This window comes from Bos indicus x Bos taurus, unplaced genomic scaffold, assembly GCF_003369695.1.
Source record: "Bos indicus x Bos taurus breed Angus x Brahman F1 hybrid unplaced genomic scaffold, Bos_hybrid_MaternalHap_v2.0 tig00000056_arrow_arrow_obj, whole genome shotgun sequence".
Taxonomy (NCBI): Eukaryota; Metazoa; Chordata; class Mammalia; order Artiodactyla; family Bovidae; genus Bos; species Bos indicus x Bos taurus.
The window spans coordinates 1-12,824 of record NW_020867105.1 but is presented as its reverse complement, the minus strand read 5'-3'; the positions used below and the strand labels follow the sequence as shown (position 1 = coordinate 12,824).

The 12,824-nt window shown below is 36.3% G+C and overlaps 1 pseudogene; it reads right to left on the bottom strand.

Annotated features, from left to right (window-relative positions):
* Positions 1-2,241: 2,241 nt before the first annotated feature.
* Positions 2,242-8,850, bottom strand: LOC113888565 (annotated as a pseudogene).
* Positions 8,851-12,824: the final 3,974 nt, after the last annotated feature.

Here is a 12,824-nt window from a genome sequence, read left to right as displayed (position 1 = left end):
TCTAGTTTATGCCAGGAATCTGGAGTCTCAGTCACCCAGAATGTGTTAAAGCTTTGGACGGGCATATCACCTTGACCCCCAAAGATCTTTACCCTATGTGGAAGGGGAACTATATTAGGAAAGGGCAAAGCAGAATCCACTAAAGCGTCTGAGAGTAGCACTGGCATAGGTGTGCTTTAAACAGGACATTTTTTAGGTGGCTAGAGGGTGAAGAAATACTGTGAAATGATGACATCAGAGGGTGTCGTGATCAGCATATTTCTTAGCTTGCATATCACAGGGTCTTGTTCCAGAATAAAAATATCATATTTCCCACGGAAGTAAGGGAGACAGGTTTTAGGGGTCACTATCCTGCTGTTGCTTCTATTTGTCCTAAGAGTCTCAAGTGAAAACTTATCCTCTCTGACTTATAACAACAACCATGCAGACCAAGTTTCCCTTCAAAACACAGACTCTTCAATAAGTGGTGCTGGGAAAACTGGAAAGATATATGTAGAAGAATGAAATTAAAACATTCGCTAACACCACATACAAAAATAAACTCAAAATTGATTAAAGACCTACATGTAAGACCAGATACTATAAAACTCCTAGAGTAAAATAGGCAGAGTACTCTTTGACATACATTACAGAGATATCTTTTTAGATCTGCCTCCTAGAGTAATGGAAATAAAAACAAAAATAAACAAATGGAACCTGCTGCTAAGTCGCTTCAGTCATGTCCGACTCTGTGCGACCCCAGAGATGACAACCCATCAGGCTCCCCCGTCCCTGGGATTCTCCAGGCAAGAACACTGGAGTGGGTTGCCATTTCCTTCTCCAATGAATGAAAGTGAAAAGTGAAAGTGAAGTTGCTCAGTCGTGTCCAACTCTTAGCGACCCCATGGACTGCAGCCTACCAGGCTCCTCTGTCCATGGGATTTTCCAGGCAAGAGTACTGGAGTTGGGTGCCATTGCCTTCTCCAATGGAACCTAATTAAATTTAAAAACTTTTGCACAGCCAGTGTTTTGCACAGTCAGTTGTGTCCAACTCTTTGCAACCCCATGGACTGTCCATGGAATTCTCCAGCCAAGAATACTGGGATGGGTTACCATTCCCTTCTTCTGGGGATCTCCCCGATCCAGGGATCGAACCCAAGTCTCCTGTATTGCAGGCAGATTCTTCACCCTCTGAGCCACCAGGGAAGGAAACCATAGACAAAATGAAAAAGCAACCTACAGACTGGGAAAAAATATTTGTATATGATGATATGGACAAGGGATCATTTTCCCAAACATACAAAGAGTTCATACGGATGGCCAAGAGGCACATAAAAAGATGCTCAACATCACTAATTATTAGAGAAACACATATCAAAACCACAATGAAATATCATCACATACTGGTCAGAATGGCCATCATTAAAAAGTCTACAAATAGTAATTTCCAGAGAAGGTGTAGAGAAAAGGAAAGCCTCTTACACTGTAGGTGGGAATGTAAGCTTGTACAGTCACTATGGAAAATTATATGGAGGTTCCTCAGAAAATTAAAGCTAGAAATACCATATGACACAGCAATTCCACTCCCGGGCATATATCCAGAGAAAATTTCAATTTAATAAGATACATGCAAGCCACGCTGCTATGAACAGCACTATTTATGATAGTGCAGCACTGTTTATGATAGCCAAGACATGGAAGCAACCTAAAGTTTTCCATTGACAGATAAATGAATAAAGAAGATGTGGTGTGTGTGTTTGTGTGTGTGCATACATACATGTAATAGAATATTACTCAGCCATAAAAAATTAAATAATGCCATTTGCAGCAATATGGATATACCTTGGGATTATCATGTTAAATGAATGAAGTAAGTCAGAGAAAGACAAATATCATATGATATCACTTATATGTATAATCTAAAAAAAATGACATAAATGAACTTATTTACAAAACAGAAAAGGACCCACAGACACAGAATACAAACTTATGGTTACCACAGGAGAAAGTGGTAGAGAGGAGGTAAATTAGGCATTCTGGATTAACATATTCCCAATATTATATGTAAAGTATATAAATAAGGATCTACTGTATAGTACAATAAACTATATTCAATATGTTGTAATAATCTATAATGGAAAAAATCTGAAAAGTATATATATATATATGTGTATGTATATATTTATTTTGTAAATTAACTATATTTCAATTTTTAAAAATGGTTTTAAAAAAGAAACACAACAAAAATATGACATGCCTATTTTTCAGTCTGTTTTCATTTTGCAAGAGGCATGAACATGCCAGTAATATATGGATTATTTTATTATACACAAGCATAGGTATATACTTACCATGCTGTTCATTTTTGAAGATGATGAACTTGCTCTTTGCTTCCTTAGACTATTAACTTCTTCTACATTTCCATCTTTTGGTTTCAAAATCATCCTGCTACTCCCTGCAGTTCCTTCTGATGAGGATCGCAGTCGCCTCTCTATAAATCTTCCTTCACGGTATGGACTGAGGCTACTGGCAAGAACTATTTAAACATAAATAAATAAAAATTAATATAAATGCTTAAATGTAATTTTTATAAAAGTTCCACTGAAAGCAAAAGGGAAACTCTTAGTGCCATTCAACAATTCTCAATCACAGAAACTTTTTGAATTAGTAGTTGTAGTTTACTTAACTATGTAAATCACTTTGCAGCCCCCATATTTTGGAGTCATCCTTGACTTCTTCATACCTCACATAAATCGTATTAACAAATCCTGTCCTTATCACTTCAAATCATATACAGATTCTGATCATTCCTCACTATCTCCCCCATTAACATGCTGGCACAAACTCTATCAGTGCTTGCCTTGCTTACTGCAATACTTCTAAACAGTCTCTGGCCTCTCCCTAGTCCCACCTGCTTCTCCCTAATCAACACACAATCTATTTTCTACATGATAATCAGAATGATACACTTAAGTGAGACTGATCATGATAATTCCTCTAGTCAGAAAGCTGGTATGATTCCAATGGGCTACTGAGTTCCTCATGATATGACCTTACTCTCCTCATTGGTCACTTGTTAATCATATCTATCATATCTATACCCTCATCTTCAACTACCCCCCACTCCTGGACCTCTCACTGTTTCTAGAACATTGTAGGTGTGCTCCAGCCTCAGATCTTTACCCCATAGCCTTTGCACTGATACACTTTTCTCGAATGTCTCTACGGCTTACTCCCTAATTTTTTCCAATATGTTATTTTGAGTAATATCTATTCACTATACTTAAAAATGAAAACTAACACAAGAAACTATCAGAAAAATAAATTAAGAAAGAAAACACTTACATGTACAATTGCATCAAAAGAATAAAATACCTAGGAATAAATTTAACCCAGGAGGTGAAAAACATATACACTGAAAACTATAAAAGACACTGATGAAAGAAAATGATGAAAACAAAAATAGAGTTGTTTTATGTTCACAAATTGGAAGAATTGATATTTTTAAAAAGGCTGTACTACCCAAAGGGACCTATAGATTTGATATAATTCCCTATCAAAAATCATGATGACATTTTTCACAATCCTAAAATTTGTACGGAACCACAGATGACTCCAGATAGCCAAAGCAATCTTGAGAAAGAAAAACAAAGCTGGAGACATTACAAGTCCTGGTTTCAAACTATGTTACAAAGCTATAGTAATCAAAACAGTATGGTATTGGCATTGAAACAGACAGCTTAATGGAACAGAAGAGCAAAGAAATAAGCCATTCATATATGACAACTAACTTTTGACAAACAGTCCAATCATATATAATGAGGAAAAGACAGTCTCTTCAACAGAAAATGTTGGGGAAAGTAAACAGTCATGTGCAAAAAGATGAAACTGGAATCTTACACCATACACCAAAATCAATTCAAAACTTATTAATGACTTGAAAGTTAAAACCAGAAACTGTAAACCTCCTAGAAGTAAACATGGGAATAAGCTCTTTGACATTGATCTTGATAATGATGCTTTGGACTACATATCAAAAATAAACAAAATAAAAGCAAAACAAACAAGTAGGAATATTTCAAACAAAAAAGTTTCTGCACAGAAAAGCAAATAATCAAGAAAAAAAGAAAAAGAAACAAAGATAACCAACTGGATGGGAGAAAATATGTGCAAATCATACATCCTATAAGGGGTTAATAGCCAAATATACAAGAAAATCATATAACTCAATAACAACAAAAAAATAGGCAAAGGACATAAGTAAACATAAGTATTTTTTTTTTCCAAATAAGACATACAAATGGCCAACAGGTACATGAAGAAAAGAGTTCAACATTCTTAATCATCTGTGAAATGCAAATCAAAACCACAATGAGATGCTACCTCATTTTTGTTAAGATTGCTATTATCAAAGAGTCAAAACAAGAACAAGTGTTTTTGAGGATGTGGAAAAAAGGGAACCTTCGTGCATTGTTGGTGGGAATATAAACTGGTGCAGTCACTCTGGAAAACAGTATGGAGGTTCTTCAAGAAATTAAAAATAGAGCTCCCATATGACGCAGCTTACTTCTGGTGATCTACCTACAGTCAACAAAATCATTACCACAAAGAGATCTCTGTACTCCCACATTCACAGCAGCATTATGCACAATATGACCAGTACCACATGGTGTCACTTATACATGGAATCTTTCTTTCAGAGTTGAACTCATAGAAACAGCATAAAAGTGGCTGTCGGGGGTTAGGAAGTGGGAGAAATAGAGAAAGACTGGCAAAAGAGTACAAACTTTCAATTATAAGATAAAGATCTGAGGAGCTTAATAACTTGAGGGAGGGGATCCTTTCACAGTGTACACATATATCAAAAAATCACTTTGTTCACTTTAAACACATAATTTATTTGTCAATTATACCTCAATAAAGCTTAAAAAAAAAAAAAAGCAAACTACAATGCCACTCCCCACATCCTAATCTTTTATTCTGCTTTAAACCCATCCTCAGCAGTTATCACCATCTGACATTTATTTATTTCTATGTTAATTGTCTGAGTATTCCCACTGCAAAGTAAGCTTCATGAAGGGAGGAGTTTGTTTTGTTCATTTCTATATCCTTAATGCCAAAAAAACAGTATCAAAACAAATATCTATAAATGAATGAAACTGATTTGTTCAGGCTCATCTATGGGTTTAAAGACTTTTGGCTAGTACCTAATTAAGCCAACATATGCCTGTTCTTTTTAGAAAATTTTTACTCTAATAAATAAAGGTTAAATTGCCAGAGAGCTAACATCTCATTAACAATTCTGATATGAATGTACACCTAACACATTCATATATTTGCTAAATACTTTTTAAACATATTGCATAATAAATACAGAATAAGTCTAGTGTTATGAAATTAAGCAACTCTTTCTTCTACAAAATACATTTGTTTAAATGTCTGTAAGAGCTTTAAACTTCCAAATTATAGAATATTTATGAACAGTAGATGAATATCTACCATTGATGCAAATGAAAGGTAGTATGAAACCAACTTTTCCTTTTTTACATTACCAGCTTATTTGCCTATCTCTTTCTATTTTACAAGCTATAGGTAATATGAATAATCACCTATGTCCAGAAACAGGCATCATGGTGTCAAATTCAGTGAAATTAACTTAATGTATTAAATGGCTTGGAATTAGGATCTCAGTTACCAGATTAATAGCCAGCAAGATAATTGTTGGTCATTACCTAGTTTCCATAGAGATAATATTTACTTTATACAGTTTGACATTAAGGCAACTCATCATTTCTAAATATGAATTAACCAGGGTAATTATACTTTTACCCTTTTGCATGTTATTTCTTTTAAGAACTGCCTACATTCCAATCTGAGGTCCACCATTTGCTAAGAGTATGATTTCATAAAGTTATTTAACTTAATCCTAAACTTTGTTACTAAATTCCACATAAATTTTTGGTTAGTATTAAATAAAACAATGCATGGAAACTGCTTATCACATTTTGAGGCACATCAGTATCAGCATCATTATCATTCTTATAATTATATTATAGTTAAAGAATGAAGCAAGTATCACCAAAAACACAAATAAGGCTACCCAGATCAAAAATTGAAAAAAGCAGGCAGATGTGTAAAAATGATCTTGTATCTAATGTGAAAAATATTAAAACAATTGGAAAATTAATTCATGACTTTAAAACTTTAGAATTGCTATATTCATGGACAGACTAGTTAAACAAGTCAGATAAGCTTATAATTCTTGATATTATATAATACATAACTTCACTGATCACAAATTTTATTTAACATTTTCAAAACATTCCATATAATGTTTTCAAAGGAGGTTAGGTCATGTTATGTACTACAACCTAGTCACTAAGAGGACTGATCTTTGCATTTAAATAGTTTAATCTGGCTATGCCACTAGCCAGTTGTATAATCCCTCAGTCTCAGTTTTCTTATGAGTAAAATGGGGAACATACTAGTTAGTACCTATCTCATAGGAATTATATCATAAACAATTACTCATGAACTTAGTGGCTTTGGACACATTACTTAACCTATCTGTGCTCCCGATTATCTTGCCTGTACAATGAGTGACAATAACAGTAATGATTTCAATCACCTCCAGAGTCAATAAATTATGTCTCCAAAGAGACAGAAGAGTAAATGGGACATATTGTTGAGAGAACACTAAATGGGACTTACTGTTGAAAGAACTATTAGTGTGAAAGAAAGTGAAAATGAAGTCGCTCAGTCTTGTCTGACTCTTTACGACCCCACAGATTGTAGCCCACGGAATTTTCCAGGCAAGAGTATTGGAGTGGGTTGCCATTTCCTTCTCCAGGGGATCTTCCTGACCCAGGGATCAAAGCCAGGTCTCCGGCATTGCAGGCAGAGGCTTTACCTCTGTGCCACCAGGGAAGCCCTATTAATGTGAATAGTAGCAACAAAAGCAGCAGCAGTAGTGGGAGTAGTAGTAATCACGGTGGAGAAAAAAGAATAAAAAGAATTAATACAGCCCATCAACAATTTTCTTGAACTGAATTTTATACTGAAAAACAAAGTTTTTCTGTTAAATAACAGACTGCATTAAATCAACCTTCCCTTTCATTTTTTTGTGCCAAAACATGGATCCTATTTAATAATAAAAAGCTTTGCTAAAATACAAAATAAAATTTATACAAATTTATTTTATAATGGTTATTATTTAACTAAGACATACCAATATTCTATCATGAACTATAAAAGATACTAATTATTTTAGATAAAGTAAATGGAATTAATTTCCTTCCACTTTCTTCTGAGGCTCAGAATCTGAATAGCACAACTAAGGAAATAGTAATATGGCTGAATTACATTTCAGCATGATACAAATGAAGTAAGTTTAAGTACAGAAATGATTTAAAGCAAATTATAAATAGGAAAGAATATTAGAGAGTGAAAACTAAGGAAAACATAGTTCCCATTCATGAGATGGAATAAGAAAACTGACTATAAGGAAAACTATAATTCATATCATTTATTATAAAGAGAAAATCAGCATACCTTTGGCAGGATTTGCATCATATCCATATGAAGTTTTGTTTAAAACATGATGATCACCAGAAGAGGGTATTATCCTTGAATCTGAAATAGGATGGATCCCTTTCACACGTTCAGCTATTGCTTTATGGTGCTCATAAAATCCAAATTTCCTTGGGGAGCTTGTTGCCAACATTGTTTCACCATTTTGTATTACTATATGATCTTCTCTTGTATCTGTTGAGAGGTGAGTCTCTGAGTCACTCCCATTCATAACAGGTAGTTTAGTGATTTGCAATAACACTTCCTTCTGATAAGCAGCAGAGGTTTCCGGTAAAGAATTAGATTCCGTGGCTACATCGACCTTCTAATCTGTATTTTCCAGGAGACACAATTGCACAGGGAACGGTTCCCCTAAGGTCTCTTGTGGTCTTTGTAACAGCAGCAGGATTAGGAGAAATCTGAGAGGTAGATCATTGTGGCCAAGGTTGTCACAGTGGGATGCCATACTTCCACTTTTAGGAAATGCATCCGTTTCAGACACAGAATCTTCAGTCAAGGCTAAGAACTCTGAAGGTGTCTGAGCTGTAGTAAGATCAGCAGAAAGCAATGGAGATTGTAAAGAGCTACCTGCCCGTTCTGTTACATCCACAGAACAAGATGGAGAACCTCTCACTAATACAGGTTCCCGTTCTTGGTACTGTGTAATTTCCAATGAGAATTCAGATTGTTGTACCAATGAAATAGATTGGCTCTGTGGAACTGGCTTAGACAATTTATAGTGAGATGAGAAAGATTTAGTAAGAAGCTTCTTTGTTGACTGCTTAACAGAACGGCGAGTTTGTTCTTCTGTGAACCAGAATCATCCCCTCACTTTTCCCAGAACTTAGGCAATTTATGAAGACATTCTTGTTAGTCGAGTGTTCCTTTTCCCTTTCAAAATCCTCTGTCAAAGACCTTGTTATCTTCTTATTTCGGGAACTGCTAAAACCAACAGAATGTCTTCCCCTCGCTTTAGTATGTTCTTCCAAACTCAGTTTTTGCATACTGCTCTGACCAGGTTGAGCACCATTTGAAATACTAAGGTTCTGGTTGGTAGGTTCTTGCTTAGGTTCACTCCCTTTCTTATGATGAAAGCTGATGGATGGAGTACGGAAGAGGCTTCTGCGTTTACCTGTACTACCTGAGCTTGAGTTAGTGCTGGAAGGAGAGGAACTGTGGACACCGACCGTATTACTGGAGGAGGGTGAAGAAGGAAGAGGAATCGTGTTTTCTGCTAATACTCCTTCTGAATATTGGCAACCGGGAGACCAGAGTAGATCGTCTTGATCCGGAGTCCCCCATTGGGGACTCCAAGGCTTGTGCTGCGATAGCTAACTTAGTAACCTGAGAAAAGTTAAAACAAACAGAATAAATTACAAGAATTCAGTTATAAACATGACATTTTAAAACAAATACTGTTTTCTGATTCATGACACAAAATTTGTGCTACACTAAAATAATAAATATTACAATTCTGATACTTAAGGAATTCTCTGAATCTCTATGTAGCAAAATATCCAATAATCTGTAGGGAAATTTTATACTGGTGCAAAAAACATAAAGATGACCAAGATAATTAAAGTCTATTCAAAAGAGTACTGTATTAGAAGACTTAAGAACATTATTCAAGACCAAGGCAATGGCACCCCCACTCAAGTACTCTTGCCTAGAATCCCAGGGACAGGGGAGCCTGGTGGGCTGCCATCTATGGGGTCGCACAGAGTCGGACACGGACTGAAGCGACTTAGCAGCAACAGCAGCCTTACTACTCATACTGGTTCTGTGATTTGGTAAATTGTTTAATCTTAACTTTTATGTTTCTTTATTTAGATTTAGTAGGCATGTGACAGGCATGATCACTGTCTTCTGAGTAAAATCCCCCCACCACTGCCTGTTGGCCAGCACGAGATGAAACCATGGGACTCAACAAGTAACTGACCAAGCTTAACAGAATCACAGACCAGACTAAGGCATGACCTGATCCTAGAATCTCCACTCAAAGAAAAACCAACCGAGACATATTCTTCCTCTTGGAGTTTGATTTAGGGAGTTTACAGATAATCAGGTCCACTGGCAGAGGAAAGTAAACCACATCATAAAGGATAGAGAGAAGAGTTATACACAAGATAAAGTTATGAGGAAACCACTGTTGTGAGTTAAAGAAAAGATGAATTTTTGAAAGTTAATTCAACTGGTAATGCTGAGTGAGCCTACATACAGAGAAAAGTAGAACACAGAAAATGAATAAACAAGAGTAATGTCAGTAGTAATGATGATGAAGACAAGAAAGAAGAGGAAGAAAAGGTGGCCAATGCAGTTTGTTAACTGTCATGCACCAAATACTTGAAATAGATTATCTTTTTTTAATGCTTATAAATAGAGAAGTAGCTCTTAACTCTGGTCACTTTACACTGAAAGGTAAATTGCCTACATCACTCAAAGCAGGACTAGAAAGCGAAGCCGTCTCTAACCACAGGGTCAGTTCATAATCAGCATGATATACACTGCTTTCATGAAAGTAAAAAGCCAAGAGCTTATGCTGCAGAAGGCCCATATGTCCCTTTTCAGAAATTCCAAGTTGTATGGTAGATCTTTCTCTTACAGTGACTACTATTTTTCTTCACTACTATTTTTCTTTCCTTTCATAATGTGACATTATTTGGTTTCTCTACTTTGTTTTGTTTTGCTGTGATTCTGAATTTCAGTTAATTCCTTAACGATAATGTGCACACCCCCCACTTTTTCAATTTGAATCATATTGTTTCACTTTGCTGTTTAGTGCAACCATAACTAAAATAACAATAATAAATACTACATAAAATGACAAGCCCTCCACTTTATCATCCTTGCTGCTAAGTCGCTTCAGTCGTGTCCGACTCTGTGCGACCTCATAGACAGCAGCCCACCAGGCTCCCCGTCCCTGGGATTCTCCAGGCAAGAATACTGGAGTGGGATCCATTTCCTTCTCCAATGCATGAAGTGAAAAGTCAAAGTGAAGTCACTCAGTTCCTGTCCGACTCTTCGCAACCCATGGACTGCAGCCCACCAGGCTCTCCGTCCATGGATTTTCCAGGCAAGAGAGTACTGGAGTGGGGTTGCCATTGCCTTCCCCAGTATCATCCTTACAGATACGAACTGATCAAGTATAACTTTCATGGCCTTGAAGAAGTGTATGAAAAAAAACAGAAAATATGTTCTCTGTCAGATTACTAAGTCACTTTCAGTCCGTGTCTGACTCTTAGCGACCCCATAGACTGCAGCCTACCCGGCTCCTCCGTCCATGAATTTTCCAGGCAAGGTACTGAGTGGGGTGCCATTGCAACTCTAAATACTTGATATCTTGTTCTGCTGCTGCTGCTACACTTGCTTCAGTCGTGTCGACTTGTGCATCCCCATAGACGGCAGCCACCAGGCTCCACCGTCCCTAGGGATTTTCAGGCAAGAACACTGGAGTGGGTTGTCATTTCCTTTTCCAATGCATGAAAGTGAAACCAAAGTAGAAAGTGAAGTCGCTCAGTAATGTCAGACTCTTTGCGACCCCAGGACTGCAGCCTACCAGGCTCCTCCATCCATGGGATTTCCAGGCAAGAAGTACTGGAGTGGGGTTGCCCATCGCCCATTATCTGATATCTTGTTCTAAATGATATAAAATCAATTTGCCCTCCATGATTTTTATCAGATGGTCTTTAACTGCACTTCACTAAATGTGAATTTAACTCAAACTATGTGCTAACTGCTTCTAAAACATTAAGTATTCTTGCAAGACTCTGACTGAAGAAAAGTTTAAATACAAAGACATTTTCATTTGCGAGGTCTTCAAACAAATTAAAACTATCTCATTTTCCTCTCAGCTTATATATTCTGAAATGGATGCAAAAAATATACAATTTTTTTACATTTTCACAGTTAATAATGATGTAATGAATATCATTCTCAGCTGTGTTTTTTTATTTATATGCAAGATTTATTTCCATTCAAAGCCCAGTGAATAACTTTGCTCCAATTAGAGTATTATCAGCCATAACGATTTGCAGCTGGTGGTGAACCTAGGGATTTCAATGCTTTAATGTCAAGATATTTACCATTATGTTTCAAATATATTCAGAATTCATATATATTATGTTTCTTAATCTCTTTTCAGTAATTCTTGCAGCTCTATCAGCAACTAAAGTAAAAGAGTGAGTAAATACCATATCTCGGCAAGTATACAAATGATTTATTTAATAATGAAAAACTTTCAGAAAAAAAGAATTAAAACAAATACACCTCTTTCTAAACCCTTAATGAAAATAACCAGACTTCCATTTACTATATATATATGCTACTAATAGATCTACTATTAATATAAAGATTGACTATATTCTTTGCAGCCGAAGATGGAGAAGCTCTATACAGTCAGCAAAAACAAGACCAGGAACTGACTGTGGCTCAGATCATGAATTCCTTATTGCCTAATTCAGACGTAAATTGAAGAAAGTAGGGAAAACCACTAGACCATTTAGGTCTGACCTAAATAAAATCCCTTATGATTATATAGTGGAAGTGAGAAATAGATTTAAGGCTAGATCTGATAGATAGAGTGCCTGATGAACTATGGACGGAGGTTCGTAACATTGTACAGGAGACAGGGATCAAGACTATCCCCATGGAAAAGAAATGCAAAAAAGCAAAATGGCTGGTCTTACAAATAGCTGTGAAACAAGAGAGGTGAAAAGCAAAGGAGAAAGGAAAGATATAAGCATCTGAATGCAGAGTTCCAAAGAATAGCAAGGAGAGATAAGAAAGCCTTCCTCAGTGATCAATGCAAAGAAATTGAGGAAAACAACAGAATGGAAAAGACTAGAGATCTCTTCAAGAAATTAGAGATACCAAGGGAACATTTCAAGTAAAGATGGGCTCGATAAAGGACAGAAATGGTATGGACCTAACAGAACAGAAGATATTAAGAAGAGGTAGCAAGAATACCCAGAATTGTACAAAATCTCTTCACAACCAAGATAATCACGATGGTATGATCACTCACTAGAGCCAGACATCCTGAAATGTGAAGTCAAGTGGGCCTTAGAAAGCATCACTGTGAACAAAGCTAGTGGAGGTGATGGAATTCCAGTTGAGCTATTTCAAGTCCTGGAAGATGATGCTATGAAAGTGTTGCACTCAATATGCCAGCAAATTTGGAAACTCATCAGTGGCCACAGGACTGGAAAAGGTCAGTTTTCATTCCAATCCCAAGAAAGGCAATGCCAAAGAATGCTCAAACTACCGCACAATTGCAC